At 39.1% G+C, this 22,858-nt stretch overlaps 1 protein-coding gene across 1 annotated transcript in view; it reads left to right on the forward strand.

Moving 5' to 3' along the window:
* Nucleotides 1–19,890: 19,890 nt before the first annotated feature.
* The window catches only part of fam49al (family with sequence similarity 49 member A, like), a 39,360-nt gene continuing 36,392 nt past the window's right edge, over nucleotides 19,891–22,858 (forward strand). Inside the window, exon 1 of the mRNA XM_066674062.1 lies at nucleotides 19,891–20,234. The gene's annotated coding sequence lies outside the window, so the exon portion shown is untranslated. The remainder of the gene's footprint in view (nucleotides 20,235–22,858) is intronic.

Genomic DNA, 22,858 nt, shown 5'->3' on the forward strand with positions numbered 1-22,858 from the left:
GAGAGAGAAAGTGAGAGAGAAAGAACGAGACAGACAAGGAGAGAGAGAGAGAGAGAGAGAGAGAGAGAGAGAGAGAGAGAGAGAGAGAGAGAGAGAGAGAGAGAGAGAGAGAGAGATTGTGGTGGAGTGGGGATCATTGCCAAATACAGAGAAAGCTATCGACTGGGAAGAGGCAAGAAAAGGTCAAGTGGGAGAAGAAAATATCATAAGAAGAACCCCAAAAAGGGATGAAACAAATCTTCTCTCTTTTTCATTTCTCTTTTACTCTGACAGTTCAGTTCACTCATAACGTGGATGGTAAAGAATGAATAAAATGATTGGTGTTCATTATAATTAATTAATGGACAAAGATGTTGTTGCAAGTAAATAGTAACATTTCTGTTGATCTTTATGCTACATGTATTTCAATGTATTTATTCAATAAAATAACATTTTATTTGTTAATAAACATATATTATAGACTGATTGAGTATATTTCAAACATACCAGCTCCAATGTGGGGACCAGTTATATATATATGATAAAGTTCATTTTCATAGTACAGGAAAATACCTACATTACATGAAATGTAAACACAATAAATAATATATTCATGCATTCATTTATATTTTTAACTGCTTCATCCTGGTCAGGGTCAAGTTGGGTCCATTTCATCAAAGGGTATCACACACTCACTCACTCTCAATAATAAATAATTTCCATGACTATGTTTTCTACAATGACACATTTCTTTCTAATGACTCTAATATATATCAGTAATAAAGAGACGGTCCCCTTGGCCATTTTTACTGTTCCATTCATCGTGAAATATCTACACACTGTGTAGGAGGAAAAAAATTTATCTACAAGGTTTTGTTTGAAGCGTTACACTGTAGAGAGTTGTAATGGTGAATGTTAACAAAGGGCTCTGCTGAGGATTAAACTGATCTGACCATCAATGTACCATCAAGCCACCATGTGGCTGCAGGCATTTACAGCGCTGATGTGAGTGCATCAGTCAAACACTTGCAGCCAGAGCCCTGAGAGAAATTTGATGATGACAATGATGATGATGATATGTGTGTGTGTGTGTGTGTGTGTGTGAGAGAGAGAGAGAGAGAGAGAGAGAGAGAGAGAGCAGTAAAGTATCAGTCAAAAGTACATGTGACATTCAGGATGCTGTTTGCTTTGTGTGTGTGTGTAGGGGTTATAGAGGTGAGAAAATATCTCTATAGTACATATATAGAAAGAGAGAGAGGGTGCTTGAGAGAGAGTAATCTAACTTCAGGTTCTGTCTTTAATCTTCTCCCCTCTGTTTTTTTCTCGTCCACTCGACAGCTCTTTGTGCTGGACTTGAGTCGAGCCGGCAGATGGACACATGTCAGAGTTTAGCCACATCAAATGAGACACATTTCTAGCAAAGCTTTCAAGCACATGCTTCTCTTCATAAATAGAGACTGCCACAGAAGAGGAGGAAAACACACACACCTACAAATATATATGAAAAAACCTTTCACACTTTTCTCACACTCCCACCAGTCTCCCTTTCACTGGCAACATCCACCACATAAACACACCACTTTCCCATTCACTCTGTATTCACACATACAGCAACAGGCCACACTGTTTAAATCACTGTATTATCCTTGTAATAATACATTATTATTACTGTTATTATTATTATTATTATTATTATTATTATTATTATGGGCAGCATGGTGACGCAACAGGTAGTGTCATAGTCACACAGCTCTAGGGATTACTGTCTGTGAGGAGTTTGGTGTGTTCTCCTTGTATCCACATGGGTTTCCTCCCACAGTCCAAAAACACACGTTGGTAGGTGGATTGCCGACTCATAACTTTATTGCTATAGTGTCAGTCTGTTAGTGAACATGTAAGTGTGTGTCGCCCTGTGAAGGACTGTGTTCCCGCTTTGTGCACAGTGATTCTGGGTTGACTCTGGACCCACCGTGACCCTGAACTGGATATTATTATTATTATTATTATTATTTACTAGTACGGACCATGCCCGTAGAGGCTGAAACGGGGAGGTGAACTCAGAAGTCTTTGGGGAGGAGTTCAGGGCGGCTTGTGAATGCGTATGAAGGAGGCTCTTAGAGGAGGCTCGGTGGGTTTGATAATGGCTGAACACGGCTCTGAATATGGGGATCAGCAGGAATGACCCAGCGCGGAGGAGCGAGCTGACGTAGTGAAGCAGTTGAACCGAGATCTGTCTCCTGAACTAAATGAAGTGAGTTTGTCTGACGCGGAAATGACGTGAATTTGCAGGGTATATATAGGGCTGAGAGGACGAGTTTGGGCGTGGTCCTACTCCCAAAATTATGTTATTACATAACTTCAGTTATTGTTACTGCCAGAATTCATACCAGGCCGGCCTAGAAGATGCATTTTTGCTGACTGACTGACTGAGTAACTGACTCCTAATGTTGAAACACGAATGCGCGAGTAGAAACTGTCAGCTCAGCCATATTTCACAGAGAGACCTTAAGGTGGCGCGTCTGTTGTTAGTTCAGACATATTTCACATTCCAGTTTGTGAACTAAATTTGGAACCGCTCTGTGCATTTCCATAAATAAACATAAACTGGTTTGCGAACCAGAGAAATTAGTTTCCAGCTGGAACCAAAGGACAGTAGGTTCTTCAGCACAAACCATGGCTAAATATAAGGAAATAAGGCAGGAACACTCTCCGTTTGTGTGTGTTTCTGGGGCTGTGTTGGCCATAGCCATTAGTTAGTTCACAAGCTCAGGAGGACGGCTTGGAACTCGGCAACATTTACACACATATTATATCTCACAGAGAGAAGAGGACTGCTGAATTTATTTCACGAGTTTGTGTCTTTGTGTTGGACAACATTTTGTGGCATTAGTGTGTGTATAACACTCCAAATTGCTGTGCACAGCCACATTAATCTTCACGTGTTTTACTCGAACAAGTTACATTGAATAAATAAGCAATGTAATTCTTAATATCAACAAAATGCTCATGGTCTTCTTTGTTCTTTGGTTGGAGATCATCTAGTATTTATTTTTAAATAAAATGAACAAGAAAAAGACTGATGCCCGTGTTAAATAATATGAACAAAACTTTGTGCTCCTTTGTTCATTTCTGCATTTATTACCTGTCCTCCATATATTCTCTACAACACACTCACATAATAAAACAAAGAAACACCTCTGTGACAATGGCTATATGGCTAATGGTGGTCCGGCAAAACTAGGCTTGCTATTATACATTTACAAATGTAATATAAACCTAAAGTATTTAATGCCATGCAATTCACACACCTTATTTCATTGATCTAAAGGATAAAGGACAATAAAACATTATTTTTACATCTATGTAATAGCTAATATAAACAAGCAATGATAAATATGAAAAAATTGTATTATTTATATTTGTTTGTTATTGTGTATTGTATTAGTACTGCATTACTACTACTACTACTACTACTAAAAATAATACTATAATAATATGATTATGTTTTCTTGTTTATGTTTGACCAAATATTACATAGGGCTGGGATTTGATCTACAGTTTTCTGTGTGGAGGTTCTGTATTGGTTACTCACCAACATACACCAACATCTATTAATACTCTCAGTGTGTTAGTGGTGTATTATGGTGTCCATAATGATATTTTTGCCTTTTTTGATGGTTAATAAGTAGTTTTATTACACTGCAGAAAAATAATATGGATACAGTCTCTCTCTCTCTCTCTCTCTCTCTCTCTCACACACACACACACACACACACACACACACACACAAACACAGGGACATTTACATACACACTGTAATATATAATGTATATATTGTCATTTGAGACACAAATTTGAAACACAATCATTTAAAAACTCATGCCAAACATGTCATAATGTATGAAAATGTCATGATATATGGACTAATAGAAATCCAAAATTTCTAAAAGGATTTTATTTTGTAAAACGCTGCAGTACTGTTGAGAACATCTTTTCTTTAGAGTAAAATATAATCAGGTATATGAAATGTTATTCAGATACTGAGAGCATGTGCACACATGCTCATAAACTATCCTTTGTATTTTTTATGTCAATATATCAATGGCCTGGTAATGTGAAAAATACAGGCATAAAAAAAAGACAATAACATAACAATAATGAATTTAAAACATGGGCCACAACTGAGTACTGTATCATTCTGGTTTAGCACAGTCCTTTATTGCATCCCTAACACTGGCTGTGCAGTAGATTCTGTGTTTAGATTATTGTGCCACTCTTTCCTGAACTGTCTACTGTGTGCAACAAACCACAAAAAAAAAAAAACACTCCATGTTGTATGTGTACAGCCTGAAAACAACAGCAGTTTGTATCTAACCATATTTCTTCAAGCACATGCTCAATAGATATATAATTATACATTTGCACAAGCTCTTACAAACACACACACACAAACAAACATGGAGAAGGGGAGAGCGGGGGGATGTTATTTTTTGTCCAGTATGCCAGTATGTATTTTACTGAATACCCCAATTAAACCCTCATTATTCAGTCGTTATTCATAAGACATAATTGTAGTTGTGTCATAATTGAAGTTTGAATGAACATAGAGTCAGTGCAGTTTATCTCTTAGAAGAGGGTAGATACACTGTTAATATCTGAATCTGAATTTAGATTTAAACAGCATATTAATTTGACAGTATTAACATTAGACTACTAAAAGTTAAGGGCTGGTAATGCATTGTTGTTGTTTCACTATGTGTGTGTGTCACACATCCAACTGTAGTATACACATCAGTTCTGGGATACCCAATGGATGGTTTCGAGCTGGTGGTCAAAAGGAGTTCACTTAACAAACTCACTGCTATCCTGGACAATACATCACACCCACTACATGACCTTCTGGTCAGACAGCGGAGCACCTTCAGCTACAGACTCATCCAGCTCTGTTATAACAAATAAATGTACAGGAGATCGTATGTACCAACAGCCATCACTGTACAACACCAAACACGAACCAAACATGACAAGATACATTGTTCACTTTAGCCCTTTGTTCACTTTAGTCAGAGTTGACACTTGGGCTTAATTCACGTACATGAGTTTTTTTCTCTACTAATGAGGTGAGACTGAGGGGTAAAAAGATTTTTTTTTTCTTTTTTTAATGGCAAAAACTGGCAAAAAGTGTGTTATGCCAGTTTTGACCAGCAGGTGGAGGCAATTATTATTTTTTGTTTACCCCTCAAGGAAATATTGAAACAGAAAAAAAAAGAGAAAAAAAATCTGAGAATCAAGGTGCTAAAAATGAGCATACTGAACATTTTTTTTCCACATTATACCCCTCCAGGCTTCCTAAGTTAAACAGGGGCAACATTTTTTTTGAGAAGCTAGGTGCTAAGAATTAACATGCTTTACCAGCTTTGAACATATTGTCTCTCCTGTGGCTGTGTGGCGGCTATTTGCTCAGTTTCAACCGTGGGCAGTGTATTGAGTTGGACTGCTTCTTTGTGGTCAAAGCTGGTACCAGGTTCTGTTCTTAGAGATTCTGATAATGCAAGGCTACCTGACAGGTAACCAAAAATATCTGCCTAGTCAAAACTGGTATAACATGCTAAGTGTTAGCCATTAAATAAAAAATAAATAAATGACCCCTCAGGCTCATTTCACTGTATTTGATTCATTTTAATGCTTTTTTATTCGTGTTGCATTCATAGTGGGAACAAACTGCACCAGAGTTTGTTAAAATATGGACCGAAACCCACCTGCTCAGGCGGTCTCAGTTCACTTGTTTGGTGCTCACCAAAATTTGTAAGGGAGCATTCACACACAGCATTCGAAACAAAGCCAAAAATCTGAACACACCCAAAGAACTGAGCCAAATTTTAACACAAAGTCTCATCTCAGATACTGGGCCATAACAAAATCTCTCTCTCTCTCTCTCTCTCTCTCTCTCTCTCTCTCTCATGTATTCACTGCCTAAACACAGTTGAGTAATTAAGCTTCAGCTTAAGCCTCTGGAGAGTTCTGGTCATATTTCTAGAGGAAGCTGCCTGACCAAAGTCAGTGAAGCAGATGTTTAATGAAGATATCAAACTGCCACTGGTTCCTCACTGATAACCCTCACTTTCGCTTCACACTCAAACACACATCCTTCTACATCTTTATCATGGCTCTGATGATATAACACTGATTACCACCCACATTTCTTCATTCCATTCAACCTACTACTTTTTCCCTGTCTTTGAGCTCTGTGGTTAGACATATTTACATCAGTAGGCCTCCATGCCCCCACGATGAGGAATCACATATCTCATCACACACACACACACACACACACACACACACAGACAAACACACGCACTCACGAAATTATAAGGAGGAGTAAAGTAATCAGTGACATGGACAGGAATGATACAAATGCATTCTGAAGCACTAAGTGTAAAAACACAAGTGAATGCACTCAAAAACATACTGTTTTAACATTGTTTCAGTAAAAACTGCTAATCTAATGTAAAACTAATGAGCCTTCCATAAACCTTGAATTATTATTTATTTTTACTCATGTGTTGCACTGATTAGCTCCAGTGTTATTATACAGTGTATACTAGTACTGTACTGTGTTGTATTACCCTGTATTATACTATAATATATTAACAATAGCCTACACATTATTGTTCTATGATGTACTGTACTGTACTATTATATACTACTGTGCTATATCTATTATATTGCTTTATACTCTGTTGCTAAAATACCCCTTGTAATATAGAGTCCTCTTAAACTTAGCATGTGCTACACTGATGGGCTCCAGTCTCAGCTTTAACATTAACTCATCTGAAGTAACTGTTTCCATCATTAGAACCTACTCCTTTTAAGACATGAAAACCTTCAGCTTTAATGGGAGGTACAGTGCCATGGTTTAATTATGTAAACGTTCCACATGCCTGTTAGCATACGTGTCATAAATGCTAGGTAGACTGGACTGACAGTTTAACTGACATAGACAATAATTAAAGGACTTCTAAATGTCAAATTAGGTTCAGCAATAAGTGACATAGCCACACATCACAAAACTCACTGTTTTTACCCTGCAGGGTGCTGGAGAAATTGTGTGAAACTAGATCTCCAGCTGAGTCAACTAGGGCAACCATATTTTGGTTTTCTAAAAAGAGGACACTTGGTGCTGGTTGGTAGCATTTTTTATTTGTCAAAAAAGTTGACAAATGCATCCATAATCATTCAGCTCTGTTATTTTGAATTCATTATTTGAATTTTAATACATAAACAGATACTCTTTAACAAGTCAACTAACCAGTGAATATGGACAGGATACCTTTCCATTCCATATTTGCCCATTAACAAAAATAACAAATACATTTTAAAACATATTGTCAGTTCCTGAAACACACTTTGTGATGACAAAGTGTATAAAATATTTAAACTGTAAACTCTTTTAATCAACCAGCGGTAATGCACAGTTTAAGGAGCAGTGTTGCTGGGAACCATCTCGAAATACTTACATATCACATAAAGATCTGACTGATAAAATGGCGAGGTGTGTAATATAATTTGCAGCCACGTTCTTCGCTCTCTGCTGTTCTGGCTTTAATAATTCTGAGATTTTCATGTAAAGTTAAACAAGTAGCTTTGCACCTGTAATTTACTCGTCAGTTGTATTCATGTCGTTATAGGGACAGCATAGATTACTTTCAATTTTGTAAAATGCTACATGGGTCACAGAAACACCTCCACAAGCTTGGTTAATTGTGTTTAAGCCGTAGTGATGTAAACATTTGGAGGCACACAAAGTTAAGTGTGTCCTAATTCTGCTCAAGACAACCTATTAAAAACTTGAACTCTCTCATGTCTTTTGCTTACCTAAAACGTCATTAAAGTGCACACTTCAGGGAAGGGTTTAGGGCTTAGAGCAAGAAGTAGGATAAAGGAAAACCTTCAGACATCAAATTCCAGGCCATTTTGGCCATTTAGAAATACCAGCCAAACAGATTTTTTAGGTCCCAAAAAGAAGACATGTCCGGTGAAAAGAGGACACAAGTCAACACACATTCACACACACCAATATACATTCAAACACACACACCCTTACTGTACAAACACCAGCAGCTACAGTAATCCTAAAAATGATCTTAATGTTGTCACAGTCCACTATGTACAGTCTAACTCAGACAAACCCAACAGTTATATAAATCAATCAAAACAACAGTAAGTGCTTCAATTCACAGTTCCATAAAAGTTCACAATTAATTTTAATAATGAGCCCTTAAGAACTGAGGTATGTGAATCACTTTCAGTTGTGTTTTGATATGTTTGTATTTTGATATGCATGCCATGTAGTGCTTACCGAAATACTGAAATGAAACTTTAAAGTGGTGTTATAGGGGCACGTGTTCCTCTCATTGTGGTTTCAGTGCCCTTTTTTCTGAAGCCAAGTTCATGATTAAAAACTCATGAATATATTTTTACAGTAAAACTTCAATTACTTGTATCTGAAAGCATTTATTTTTGCTACTTTATTTGTTGCTGACATAAGCAAACATAACACATCAAATTATTATGGTGTATGGAGTACATGTCATGCTCAATTTTTACCAGCAATCAAATGTATTGGAATATGTTTTTGTTTCTAAATGTCATAACTGTTTGGGGGTGTCACCATAGCATAGTTCCGCTATGTGTGTATACACCAGAGGTTGATTACAACTAACAAAAGACTTTTGTTTTGATCAAACACACATGGCAAATGCCAGATTTCATCATCCTATCTTCCTATTTCTGGCATGCCAAAACACATTCTTTTGTTGTTACTTTTTAAAAAGAAGCTTATGCATCTGTTGTTTGGAGATAAACACGCAAATACGTATGCTCATGTACAAACTCAGTCTACACAATTGGATTCAAGGTGGCCCAGCTCCGATATATGACTTATTCATTCTCTCTCTCTCTATCTCTCTCTAAAATACACACACACACACACACACACACACAAACACATTCACAGCTACATATAGAGCAAGTACTCAGGAAAGGGCTCCTAATTATAGGTTCAGAATGCAAATCTAAAACGTTTATATAAATATAACAAGCATCCAGCTGCAAATTTAGAGGAGGCTATAAGTGGTCTATCCTTTACTATTGTATAATAATTTTATCAAATATTAATTCATAGATATTACATTTGGATGACTTTAACTTTACCAGACTGCTTTAGCATAGTCTACTGATGTCTAGCATACAGAGGTGTGATATCTACTTGATGTACTGAACTATACTACATTGCATTGTGCTATACTACATTGTAAAGTGTATATAATTATTGAACTGTGTTGTATCACACTGTACAATGATCATAATAATTTTGTACACCTTTTTATTATATGTTGTTCTGTAGTTTACTAAATTGTTTTTATTTTATTTGGTAATATACTTTATTACATCCACTAACAGAACATGCTGTTCTATACAATATTACAATACCTTATAGTACCGTATACTATACTATACTATACTATACTATACTATACTATACTATACTATACTATACTGTACTATACTATACTATACTGTTATTATCTAGTTCTGGTTATATACTGCACTGTGTGTGTACTGTATTATATATACAATATTTTGTAACAGGCGCGATAGATTAGTACCTGATTAGCTTTGTACGAATGAAACAGCAGAGTCAGTGGACATGAAACTACTTTTTGTCACTGTCCAAATAAAATAATGTATTTCCATTTTTGACAATTTCTACATCAATTGAACACAGCTGTTCAAATATGTGAAATGCTCATAATGAATGGACCAATATAAATACTTTTGGTACGTTTTACATTGACATTCATTAAAAGTTAAGAATGTTTTTAATAAACAAAAAATTAATATGTAGCAGGACAGAGCACTGAAAAAAATGACACTGTTCTTAAATATGTGCTGTTCTATCTGCACTAAAATGTTGTATTTAATGAGGATTCTCACACCTCAACTGTTTTGGAAGTACATTTCAGAAGTAATTATTACAGCAGACTGTGTAGTGCACCCTAAGTAACGATGGCCTGTGTATTACACACTGATTTAAGCCAAACCAGGGGGTCACAGTAACATCTGACTGGAGGCTGGCAATCTGAGATGCCAGAACTGAATGTGTTAAAGTTGTACATTCCAGTGATTTCCTTGCCTTGTCTTTACACATATACACACATATTAACTGCTCACTTACTTTAGATGTATGAAATATTTTGTAATATTTTATATTTATTTTTTTGTATTCTAATGTTAAGATACTGTAATGTTCTTAATTGTGGGCGGTAGGATGGCGCAGCAGGTAGTGTTGCAGTCACACAGCTCAAGGGATTGTATTCAAGTCCCACTCTGGTTGACTGCGAGGAGTTTGGTGTGTTCTTCCCGTGTCCACCTGGGTTTCCTCCGGGTGCTCTAGTGTCCTCCCACAGTCCAAAAACACATGCAGGTAGGTGGATTGGTGACTCAAAAGGGTCCATAGGTGTGAGTGAATGTGTGAGTGTATGTGTCACCGTGTTAAGGACTGGCGCCCCCTCCAGGGTGTGTTCCTGCTTTGTGCCTAATGATTCCGGATAGGCTCTGGACCCACTGCAACCCTGAACTGGATAAATGGTTTCAGACAATGAATGAGTGAATGAATGAATGAATGTTATTTATTGCCATAATGTGCCTGAGACTTGCACAGTGCTATATCACCAATGTATTATTCTACCATATAGATTAAATATAATGTTTATGTAAAAAAATTGTCTGCACAACCCAAGTTAGAGTCTCAAACACATTAAGAAGACAGGCAGTTCTACAAATGAACTCTTGACGAGGCCACAGCTGTTTACTGAAAACCATTCCAGGTGATGACCTCATGAAGCTGACTGAAAGAATGGAGAGAGTGTGCAAAGCTGTCATCAAAGAAAAAGTTGGCTACTTCAAAGAATCTAAAATATAAAACATGTTCTGGTTTAACACTTTTTTGTTTACTACATTATTCCATATGTGTTCCTTCATAGTTTTAATGTCCTCCATATTCATTTACAATGTAGAATATGAGAAAAAAATAAGAAAAAACATTGAATGAGACGATGTCCAAACTTTTCACTGGTTCTGCACAATCACAATATGTGGAAAATGGCCCAAAACAAAGGAAACCCTCCCTGAGTGGGTGTGACCAAACATTTGACTGCTACTGTATGCAAAAGAAAAGAGTGTCAGTTAGACACAGGCTATTTTAAAAATAAGTGACTTGCGTGTGTTTGTGTGTGTGTGTGTTGGGGTGGGGGTAGGTTAGTAAGAACTGGCCTCAAGCTCTGTTCACACATTATTTTCCCTCAGTCAGCACTCTGTATGGCTGGAGCAAAGGTCAGTTCATGTCCATGCTGACCAAACGTGATAGTGGCCTGCTTTAGTGGCTTTAGAAAAGTGCATTCTTCACTGGATTCACTCTGCATTCTGTCATTCACAGTAGGAAACTCAGAATGTTCATATAATGTTAATACATTCATACATTTGAATGGGGCTTGTTGCCTAGGATATGTCTGAATGTAGGTGAGATCTGGACCGATGGAAGGATAGATGGATGGATGGATGGACGGATGGATAGAGGGATGGATAGAAGGATGGATGGACAGATGGATGGATGCATTTCAGAATGTAGCTATATAATGAATGACATTGCCTTCTCTTGAGGACAAAATGTCATGCTTCTCTTTGGGCTTCGGAGTTTAGGCCACATTGTTTCTTTATAATATGAAACCCAGGGCGCTGTCCTTTCAGGACCATCTCTCTCCTCTCTCTCTCTCTCTCTCTCTCTCTCTCTCTCTCTCTCTCTCTCTCTCTCTCTCTCTCTTCAACAGAGATACAGTCCCCCTACCTGCCTGTGTGCGCTGGTACAGCCCCCTTTCCCTGTCTTTCTCAAAGCATTTTGCCCTTATAAGGAGAGAGTGAGAGCACTGCACGGAGGCGAGCGAGAGTGCAGATGGACTGTACTATCTGCACTCATATTGCAGGGGTGTGCAGAATGAGACATAGAAGGTGGGGAAGTGGAGGAGGCGAGTGATGGTGTTGGTGAGTAACACACTGTTTCGTTGAACCCCTGAATAAAAGGCCAAAAATAGGCTGTTGGGGGGGTGGGGTGGGGGTCAGATCAACAAGAACATGGGAGGAGGGGGAGGGGCGAATAGAGGGCAAGGGGGAGAGAGAAAGAGAGTGAGAGAGAGGCAGGTGATTAGTTGGTCTGTATGCATCTCAGTTGGGTGATGACACATTACAGAACGTTGCCCTGGGTTAATTCCAAGGATTCATACTGTCAGCCGTACACTCAGTGCATCACTTTCACTGAGTACCATATAAAGCCTTTCCCTCATCACTAGCGGTTTCACACTATATTCCCATGCACAAGTATACACTAAATAGCAAAACTCTCCACATGGCTCAAGAGCGACAGAGACACAATGAGCAACAGGATTGGTTCACAAAGCTTGCTAAAGACGTCACCATACACAAGAAAATAATTCAACTGAAGTGCATGCAAGCATCCATCAGCAGAGCCTTCTCTTAATCCAGAAACTAACTGGACATTCATTTTCCTATAGCTGACCAAGCATGTCAACATTTATAAAGTGTTACATCTGTTTTATCTCTGAACAGCTGTCTTCTTGGAGAGTAGATTTCTTAATTGTCTTTCTCCTATTTTACTTCCCATTGCTGACTAGCAGCTAAACACAGAAGTAATCTGATAACAGAGCAACTATAAATGATTACATCAGCTAAAGGTATCAGAGTCAGTTTCTGCAGAACTGATGTCATGATGCCTATCTCCCCTCTCCAGTTACAAACATCTATTTTTCATTTACTACATCACTTGAACACAACAGCTGTCCATCACATAATGTGACATTTTAATGATGAATGAACCAATAGAAATGCTCCAAAATTACTTGGAATAAAATCTTTTTACCTTCACTTCCATTGAAATTTAAGAAGGTTTTTACCTTCTCCTGTAAAATCACTATTTTGCAAGGTACATGTTCTTAACACTCACATTTAACTATCTTCACTGTAATACACTGCCTCTCATGGGTCATAGCTTTGTAACTGTAAGCACTATGCACACAGTAATAGTGTATGTGGGTGGGATATCTAAAATAAACTTGTTTTTTTTTACATTTACACACACATCTTTTGTGGCCTCCTCCATTTCACACATTTGTGATTGTGATGAAACACCTGTGAACCTCTCCTGTGGATCCCTTCATTCTAGAATAGAATGCAAATGGCACACAAGATGTCACAACTGACCCAAAAAATAATGGACAGAACATGAATTATGGAGGCCTCAGCTTTGAGCTTTGTGGAAATAATTCTGTGGCATGAATATTTCAGGAAATAGACTAGATTTTACCATTATTCTGTGCCACATCTGCTATCAAAACATGAAAAATGTGGAAGCAGAGACATACTGTATGGAAGGAATAGTTAAAAACATTATTTGTTGGTATTTCTGAAATTTGCTACTGATTTTTTATTAACTCGTGTGAAACATCATGGTTAATTTCATGTGTTTGAAATCAGCTGCATTTAATAATTCTGACACATCTCTGTACACAGAGAGAAATGGTCCTGAATTGCATTCAAATTATTGTCCATAGTCTATAAACTGCATGTTATGGCTGCATAAGATACAAATTAAGTTTACAACCTTTGCTTTATGTGATGCTTAAAAAGATGTAATTAAGAATTTGACAGCTCAATGTATACAGTTTTATTTTTGAACAACCTTCTGACTGGCATTAAAAAGGGAATGTGAAAAAAATGTCAGATGACAACCATGTGGTTTGAGTGTGTGTGTGTCTTTTTCTAGCTTTACTCACACGTGCACACGTTCACACACACCCCCACAGCCAGCCGTCTCCTCGATCATAGTGTGCATCCACACGAATGGTGGCCAGCTTCGTTGCAGCACAAAACATCCACCATTTTACTGAGTGACATCAATTTGACAGAGATTCCCACCATCTCTCTAGGGTTTCCTGTGGAGGCCAAACACTGAGAAGATCACTCACAGATTGCTAGGATTTTTACAGTATCATGAGCCTCTATGATATTTAGGTCACTGGGCTAATATTCCCATAATCAAGTGAATGTGCTGGGGCTGATATAGCAGGGGAGGTGGGGGTGGGGGGCAAATGTGTGTTGCTTCAAAAACATCTTTGGAAGGAGTCTGAAAATAATGCTACATGATGCAAGAGCAAATGGTTAGGTTGTAATACCCAGCACAGATTTCATAAAGACTAAAGCTGGTATTATGAAATAGGCCTTAAAGGCAGAGGAGGTTATTTGTCTTAAAAACTATTTTTGCAATATTTCTTGAAATACTCCTTACATCCCGATAGAAAGCAATCACTCATATGCTCTGACAACATAAAGAAAAAGATTCCTTTTAAATATAGGCCACAGGTCTCATAAACGTCCCATACAGTCATTTCATTTTTTTTTCTTTTTTCTAAATCTGACTCTAAATCACCTATTTCGGCTTTAAGGGTGTATGACTTGTCTGCAAATGGGGGGTTTCTGAGTTTTAACCCCTCTACATTCATAGTATCTACATAGAAAATACAACTATCCTTAAAGGGGTGTTAACTTCAATATACGTATTTTTTATTTACAATGGTGCTCATAGGAACCAGTTGTTGCAATGTCTACAATGCAAATACAGCCACTGTTGTGGTCTGGTGGTTAGAGAACTGGGCTTGTAATAGGAAGGTTGCCAGTTCAATCCCCAGAGCCAGCAGGTCATGACTGAGGTGCCCTGAGCAACCCTCACCCTGTGACTAGTGCTGCCCACGGCTCCTGTGTAAACGTGTGTTTCACTGCATGGATTGGGATAAATGCTCTGTGTGCAAGCACAGTAACCACTAATTCTGTTAACCATGAATGGGATTAGAAAAATGGCCAAACCTTTTTCTCAATTTTAGGCAACTCTCTGTTTAGAGCATTCTAGGGAGGAGCTTTTAGAGTCTGTTTCAACTACAGTTTAGAATTCTGACTCTTAAGTAAATGCAAAATTGGAGTTTTCTCATTAAACCACTCTGAATGACTTTGTTTGAATTTTACTAATACAATTCCAATTTTAGAAATCAGTATAATAATCCTTTAATATAAAAGAGAGGTGAATTGAAGCCTGGACCAATAATTTATTTGTGATGAATTATTACTCTTAAACCTCAAAGGAAGAAGACATTAAGCACATACAACTGTGTGTTCATCATGAGTGTGTTATGGCAGGGTAAAAAAAGCTAGCTATCTTTAACACCTCATCTTTCATTTCCTATCACCCACAAATAGTGTTATCTGCTCAGCGTGGTTAGACTGTGTCATGAAGCAGCACAGAAAGCAGAGCAATTGATAAAGAGAAGACTCAAGCAGTCAGTAAATTGCAGGTATCCCAGATTAGCCTTTACTTTTTGACTGATGTCACAAGGTGCAATAGCCCCCCATCGGTCCCCTGGCAACATGCCAGGCCACTAATGGCATCAGCAGATGACAACGTAGGTTTCCCACTGAAATTCACAAGTGGTGCCATCACTCAAACCATAGCAGAACAGTGCGTGATGGTGCATGTAGTTTCAGTGACACTGAACAAAGCACCTCAAGCCTCCAAAACAGTAAACAGCAACCACACATTAACCGAGATAATCACCTGATCCAGCTATGACAGAAAATACTTTATATAAGCAAACATTTGCAACGGAGCATATGACATGCAGTCCATTAAGTTTCACTGTATGTGACTGATACTGACAAAAAAGGCCAAAAGTGAAACCACATTGTAAAAAAAGAGAGGCAGACAGGAACTCACACTGTTATAATTAGACCCATTTGTCTCATTCGGCTATTTGGTCCACCACAAAACTGTTTTACTGCTGAGCACTAAGACAACTGAAAAGCTTTGTCATGTACATCTCTATTTCTTTCTTTCTTTCTTTCTTTTGTTCTCTCTTTCTCTATCTGCACTTTTTGGGAGTTACCTTATCAAGTCATTTTTGGTGATTTCTGCTTTAACATGACAATTTGCCCACTTCCTCATTCTAGGTGATTCATGCTGGTTTTGTGCCATCACCCTGGAGATATTGGATGTGTTGTAAAAGCATTTGGAGAGTGCAAGCCCTGAAACTGTCATTCAACTGTCTGAACTACCACCGTCAGAAGCCATCAAAAAACTATTCAACTTAACCTTCTTGAATTCAATAGGAAAAGCCATTTGGTTGAGTGTATTGTATCCAATTTAAAAGCAAGGAAAAACATTGTTTCATGAGCTGATTTGGCCACAATTCTTGGCTTTGGGGATGACAAAGTAAATCAAAATCCTGCTTGTTTTTATGGAGATCAAATCTAGTACGAGGAGTATTGGGCTGGAGAGTTGTGAGTTTACATGATTGCATGGTTATAGCTGGTTGTGCCATTGGACAAGGTTGTTAACTTACAATCTTCCCAATTTGGAAGTTTTGCTTGAAGAATCAATAATATTTATCACAGAATAATAAAATGCTTGCTAGTTAGTGAACTATAAATAGTCAGTGATAACTATTGTGCAGAAGCCGAGGATTACTACCGACAGTAATGAATTACATGGTAGGGCTTAGATTGGAAAGTCAATGATCATGCAAATCTGTCACATTCTGTGTCCAAGGACAGATCAAGTTTAATAACATCCAGCCATTCCACATGAGTAAGATAGATGTTAACACTGCAGGAAGATATTGTAGTGGGCACGGTGCCAGTGCATTCTGGAGGCGTGCTCCACAGATTATGATGGTGGAGCATGAGTCACATACAAGCTGGATGCAGAAACACCAAATAGCTGATACACCAACTGGCATAGCATCCATGTCTGAAATAGGTCATAGCCACGACATATGCTGTAGGCCTAAAAGTATCCAGAGGCTCCTTTTTATACATGTATTCACTTCTTTAAGCTGGAGTTATTGTGAAAATGCAGCATACACATAGTCATATAATCTCCAAAGGAATGCAATGCATAAGAACAGAATGATTTGGAAAACCCCAGCATAAGATCATCATGCACAATGCCATGAAAAGTTAGAGGGGTGTAAAGCCCTTTGACATTGACTGTAGACGACTGTAGAGGAATGGATTCATGTTATTTGGAGTGATGGATGAGATTTGAATTGTTATTTATTTTATTTTCATAAGGTTTTATTCCTATAAGGATGGCCCCTTATATCCAAGGAGACCATGTTATCAGATATGACCAACTCTGGATCCTATATTTTCAAAAAATTAATTTCAGAAAGTTTCAAACAGCAAACCCTGAATTTGTAGCCAGCAGTGCATTCTGCTAGATCCATATAAATGAAGAGTGTTTAGCCTCCCACCATTTCACACATCCTCAACTCACTCTCCAGCACTAATTGTTTGAGCATTGTTCACCTGGCATCTGCTTCATTCATTATTTGCGTGTGTACTGAATACGTAAAAGCGTTTTTTTTTTTGTAATAGAATACAGTATAACAACTATTTACGCAGTATTTTTATAGTGTGTTTTGTATTATAAATGTGACACGATTTTAAATATATTCAGGGTTCAGAGGGCTATGTGTAGTTTAAATGCAAATACTATGCCATTTTATATAAAGGACATGACTATCCACAGGGGGGTCCTTGAAGCAATTCTCCATGGAAAATGAGTATGAAATGTATTTATTTACCTTTTACCTCTTATTCAGCATGTGCACTTACTTTCATTCACAACAGTATGTACATGTGAATATCTACAAGCATGAATGCAGGTGTGAGATAGTGTGTATGTGGTAGAAAGGGAAATGTGTGTGTTGTAATGGTGAAAATCTCTTGTATATAAAGCTGATTCAGATTCCTCTTCTGAAACCAGGCTTTAATTAGATCCTCAAATGTTTATTATCCTGAGGCTACATTTCTTCTTTAGCAGTAGCCATAGCAGCTAGATGGAGGCTCAGGCCTAATGACATGAGACATTTAGTAAAACATTAACACTATTTGAAAAGTATCTCAGGACCAGAATAAACAGAATATGCCTTGATTTGGTCACAAAATGCGACATAACAGCACACTATGTTTTTTCATTCTCATTTATTTATTCATTCATTCATTCATTATCTGTAACCGCTTATCTAATTCAGGGTTGCGGTGGTTCCAGAGACTACCTGGAATCATTGGGCGCAAGGCGGGATTACACCCTGGAGGGGGCGCCAGTCCTTCACAGGGCAACACACACACACACACACACACACACACACACATTCACTCACACCTACGGACACTTTTGAGTCGCCAATCCACCTACCAATGTGTGTTTTTGGACTGTAGGAGGAAACCAGAGCACCCGGAGGAAACCCACGCAGACACGGGGAGAACACACCAACTCCTCACAGACAGTCACTCGGAGCGGGAATCGAACCCACAACCTCCAGGCCCCTGTAGCTGTGTGACTGCGACACTACCTGCTGCGCCACCATGCCGCCCTTTATTTATTTATTTATTTATTTATTTATTTATTTGAGCTGGAAGAGAATTACATCCCCCACCCCTAGTAGAATGTTCTAAGGGGAAATCACTCCATTTATTAACACTGCTATCTCATCAACACTGCAATTTGTCTTTTGTCCCAAGCTTATTTTTGACTCCACTATTTCATGGAGCCTTTGAAACCCTGTGATTCTCAAGCAAACTGCAATTAGTTGATAGTCCTCTGTGCAGTTTGCATGATCAGCTTCTGCCTTAGTAGAGTTCAGATGCTTTGCCAGCATGTGTTGTGGTATCATGGCTTGTTTTGTTTTGTACCTGCTTACATAAATGTATATACATGCATTTATGACATTTTCCCCAACAGGCAATGAGCTACACCAGGATGCAAAAATGTAAATATTGGTATATCCTGGTTGCTATAGTGAGGCGGGTAATGCCGCTGACCCCATTATGAAGGAACAGGAGCTAATGCCAAGCTTTGTCAAGAAAACCACACTTTACAAATAAGAGCGTTTGGGAAAGACTCTCAATGATCACATGATTAAAATGATTAATCTGGCCAAATGCTACAAAGGCCAAAAAATGAAATGTGCGCCTGAGAAAGGATTCACATCAATCTCAGAGAGCGCAGAAACATTTCCTACTACATAGCACCAACACCTATTACATACATCTAACTAACATCTAAGGGTATAACCAAATCACACACATCCCAAGTTCAGTGGTATCTCATTGCTTTGTTGTGGCCCTTGCTAGAAAGTGTTTTGACCCCAGACTCCAGGGAGAAAGAGGTGGGGGGTGGGGGGTGCTAAGAGAGCGAATGTGATGCAGGCTTGCCGCCGGCCACGCGGAAGGAGGAGCCCAGTGCGGACAAACAATGGCTATTGAGTTCACACACTCCAGGCCAGTTAGACACGGATCGTTTACCCAGCCCCATCGCTATAGCGACCAGCCACCAGCCCTGGCCTTTCTGGGAGCAGCCTATCACACACAGCTGCTGGTGGGGGGCACTGTATGGGAAAGGGTTAAATAACACCCCCTACATACACACGAACCTACACCATAAACACTTGCATACGCACACACACACACACACACACACATTCACTCACTTGTGCCAGTAGGCTTTGGAGATGTCAGTTGTTGGCAAGGGGGGAGGGGGTGTGATGGGGATAGGCTGGTGGTGGTCTTTGTAAGCGAAAGAGAGAGAGAGTGAGAGAGAGAGAGAGAGAGAGAGAGAGAGAGAGAGAAGGAGAGAGAGAGAGAGAAGGAGAGGACAGAACAGAGCGTTCCATTTCTCATAGCAGAGCAGCTGCTGAGCAGTGTGCAGAGAGAAATTAAGAGAGAGAGAGAGAGAGAGCAAGACAGAGAGAGAGAGAGAGAGAGAGAGAGAGAGAGAGAGAGAGAGAGAGAGAGAGAGGTAAGAGAGCGAGCGTGAGAGTAGAGATACTAAGCAGAAGAAGGCGCTAGTTGTGTGTGCAGGGAAGCTCACAGTCGTGCAGCTTTACTGGGGAAGTGAAAGGAGAGAAGGGAGCACTTCTATTTTTCACCCCTTGTTTTTCTTTCTCTTTGTGTTCTCCAGAGGGGGTCTGCTCTGCTTCCTTTTTTTTGCCCCTCCATTTGCTCATTTCCCCCCTCACCTCCTCTTTGTGGCAGAAGACAGGAGCACCACAGCCTCCTTGTAAAACATCTCACTGGTAAGCAGTTTCATCAGTGTTTTTACTTCATTTCTATTCCTCTGCAACGTGATCTTTTTCGTTCCTGACCAGAATTCTTGAAACTGTGGTTTGATTTTATCCTGAATGATGCTGTAGGTTAGATCGAGAGCACATGGTGCCGGTGTTGCTATGCCGGCATCCTCTGCAGCCAGCCATTGAGAAAGGCTAGAGTGGGCTAAGATGCAGAATGGAGGGAAAGAGGGAGGGACGGAGGAAGAGGGAGAGAAAGAGGAGTGTGCTACTTTTCGTAGCCCAAAGAACTGGGGCTCGTCCTCTTTCACTGCAGTGCATTGTAGTATTGCAAGCAGTTCCATTAACACATATGCACACACACACACACACACACACACACACATACACACACATTCAGCATTGCTCTGCAGTAAATCCATGCTCTACAACAGATCAGCAGCATCCCCTTTATACAGAACCCTTAGCATTATTATCTGTCTGTAATACAAATATATACATAGCATCACCTAGTAGTGGAGGAAAAAGCACATATTTGTTAGTCATTCTGAAACCACTGGTATCGCATACGATAACTATTATCAAAGGTGACCAGTCTCCCATAAATGTAAGAGTATGCTGCTTGGTTCAAAATGAGGAGGAGATGTGGAGCTCATCAGCCTGTGTGTGTTTTAACATTCTCACACCTGGCTAAAAACAATAGCCCTTACCAGGAGGGATGGGAACAAATGGGGCAGTAAAGAAGAGAGAGAAAAATGAATGAAAGCGTGAATGGAGGGATGAACCACTCCTTTTTTTTCAACCATTTGCCCTCTGGATGGTGGGAATGAAAGAGGAGGGAATTCACACCTCACCAGAGATGGAGGAACGATGTGTGAATGAAGTGGGAAAACAACAAGACCTTACACACGCCATACTACATGTCTGAGCCTTGTGTGTTTTGAGAGAGAGAGAGAGAGAGAGAGAGAGAGAGAAAGAGAGAGAGAGAGAAAGAGAGAGAGAACATGATGGTTTTTGGCTGTAAGTGTCAAAACCAAGCCTTTCAGTGGGCTGCTGCATAATCTGTGCTTTCTTACAGTTCTAAACCACATTGCCTTTGAAGGGATGAAACCATATATGAAATTATATATTTCTTGTAGGAGATATTATACAGAGGAATATGATATGACACGGCTGTGAAACACATTGGTTTTATGCACAATATAACGACTACAACAATAACTATTGCTATAAGGTTGGTGATGACTGTACTATGAGTGCTGCATGAAAACCCACCCCTATATCATTACCTGAGTCAGGGCACGAAATATCTCCTACAGAGAAATACATTAGGATATGCAGCAAAGCTTCTCTCAGTGAAACCCTCACGCAAATGTGTGTTTCTCACATACAGAGCCAGCAGAGCCTGAAAAGATATTTACTCGTCTGTTGCTAGGACACTCCCTTTGAACATTTTATAGGAATGTTCTGATTGGCCGCAGCAGCTGATGCATGTTTCTCACCCCAGATCTCTCCCTTCCATCCATGGAAACATGCCTGCATCTGCTTCTCTTCATTCTCTTACCCGCTTTCTCTTTCTGTCTCTTTCACCTCCAGCCACTCGTCCTTCTGTCCGTCTGTCTATCTAGATCTCCTCCAGCCGTCTCTTTGTAAGCATCACATTGCTGCTGGAAAACATAAGAATGCATGTCACAGGGCAGGTTCATTGAGTACAACGCCTTTCACTGCAAATCTTCTCCCTCGCCATAAGCCATACAGTAGCAGCAGTGACCAGCAGTGGCCAGCATTCGATTAGCCACCTATAAATACACAAGGGATCTTTATGAATGGGAATGAGAAGAGGAATTAATTGAGTTGTAAATGTGTGAGACGCATGCTTTGTGAAGCTTTTCTGCTCTCCTGTCTTTCAATATCAGCCCTCTTCCCTCCCTGTCTTTCAGTATTTGCGGTCCTCTCTCTCTCTATCTTACAGTATCTGCCCTCCACTCCCTTGAATTCACTAGTATTTGTGATGCTCATGCAATTTGTAACATTTATTGCAGGAGTATATTCTCCAACTAGGAACGAAAGTAAGGATTAATGACATATAAATATTACAATATAAAAAAAGACATTGTATTTGAATTGACATAATAACTGAATTTTCCATACAGTGGGAGCAAGTCAAGTACAATACCTACAAGACAATAGAAATCTATACTGAATATATGCGAGATTAATAGCTATGGCTCTTCATTCTTGGGCTATTATCTAAGGGTGTGTTCTCACCTATTTGTCCATTGCCTGGTCCTGCTCTGAGTCACTCTAACAGCTTTGCTGCCATTTCCGTTCCAAAAATGGTGTCTGTGGGAAAGGCCACATGAATGTGTTCTTGCAAATCTATCATTCATTGTTAGGAAACAATTCATATCAGACTGAAATCAAATCAGACTAGGTTTCCCAGTGAAAACCCCCATCACCATGCACAGATGGTATAAGATGTGACATGGATACTACTGCACTATTCCTTTTGAGGAGAAGTAGAGAATAATTTGTTCAATTTAATGCAAACGACTAAATCAGTGGTCCTTATCTCAAACTTTTGGGGGTCTGTACCTGGTCCCTGGAGGGTCACAAGAGTGGGCCTACAAAAA

Source organism: Hoplias malabaricus, chromosome 6 (genome assembly GCF_029633855.1).
Source record: "Hoplias malabaricus isolate fHopMal1 chromosome 6, fHopMal1.hap1, whole genome shotgun sequence".
NCBI lineage: Eukaryota > Metazoa > Chordata > Actinopteri > Characiformes > Erythrinidae > Hoplias > Hoplias malabaricus.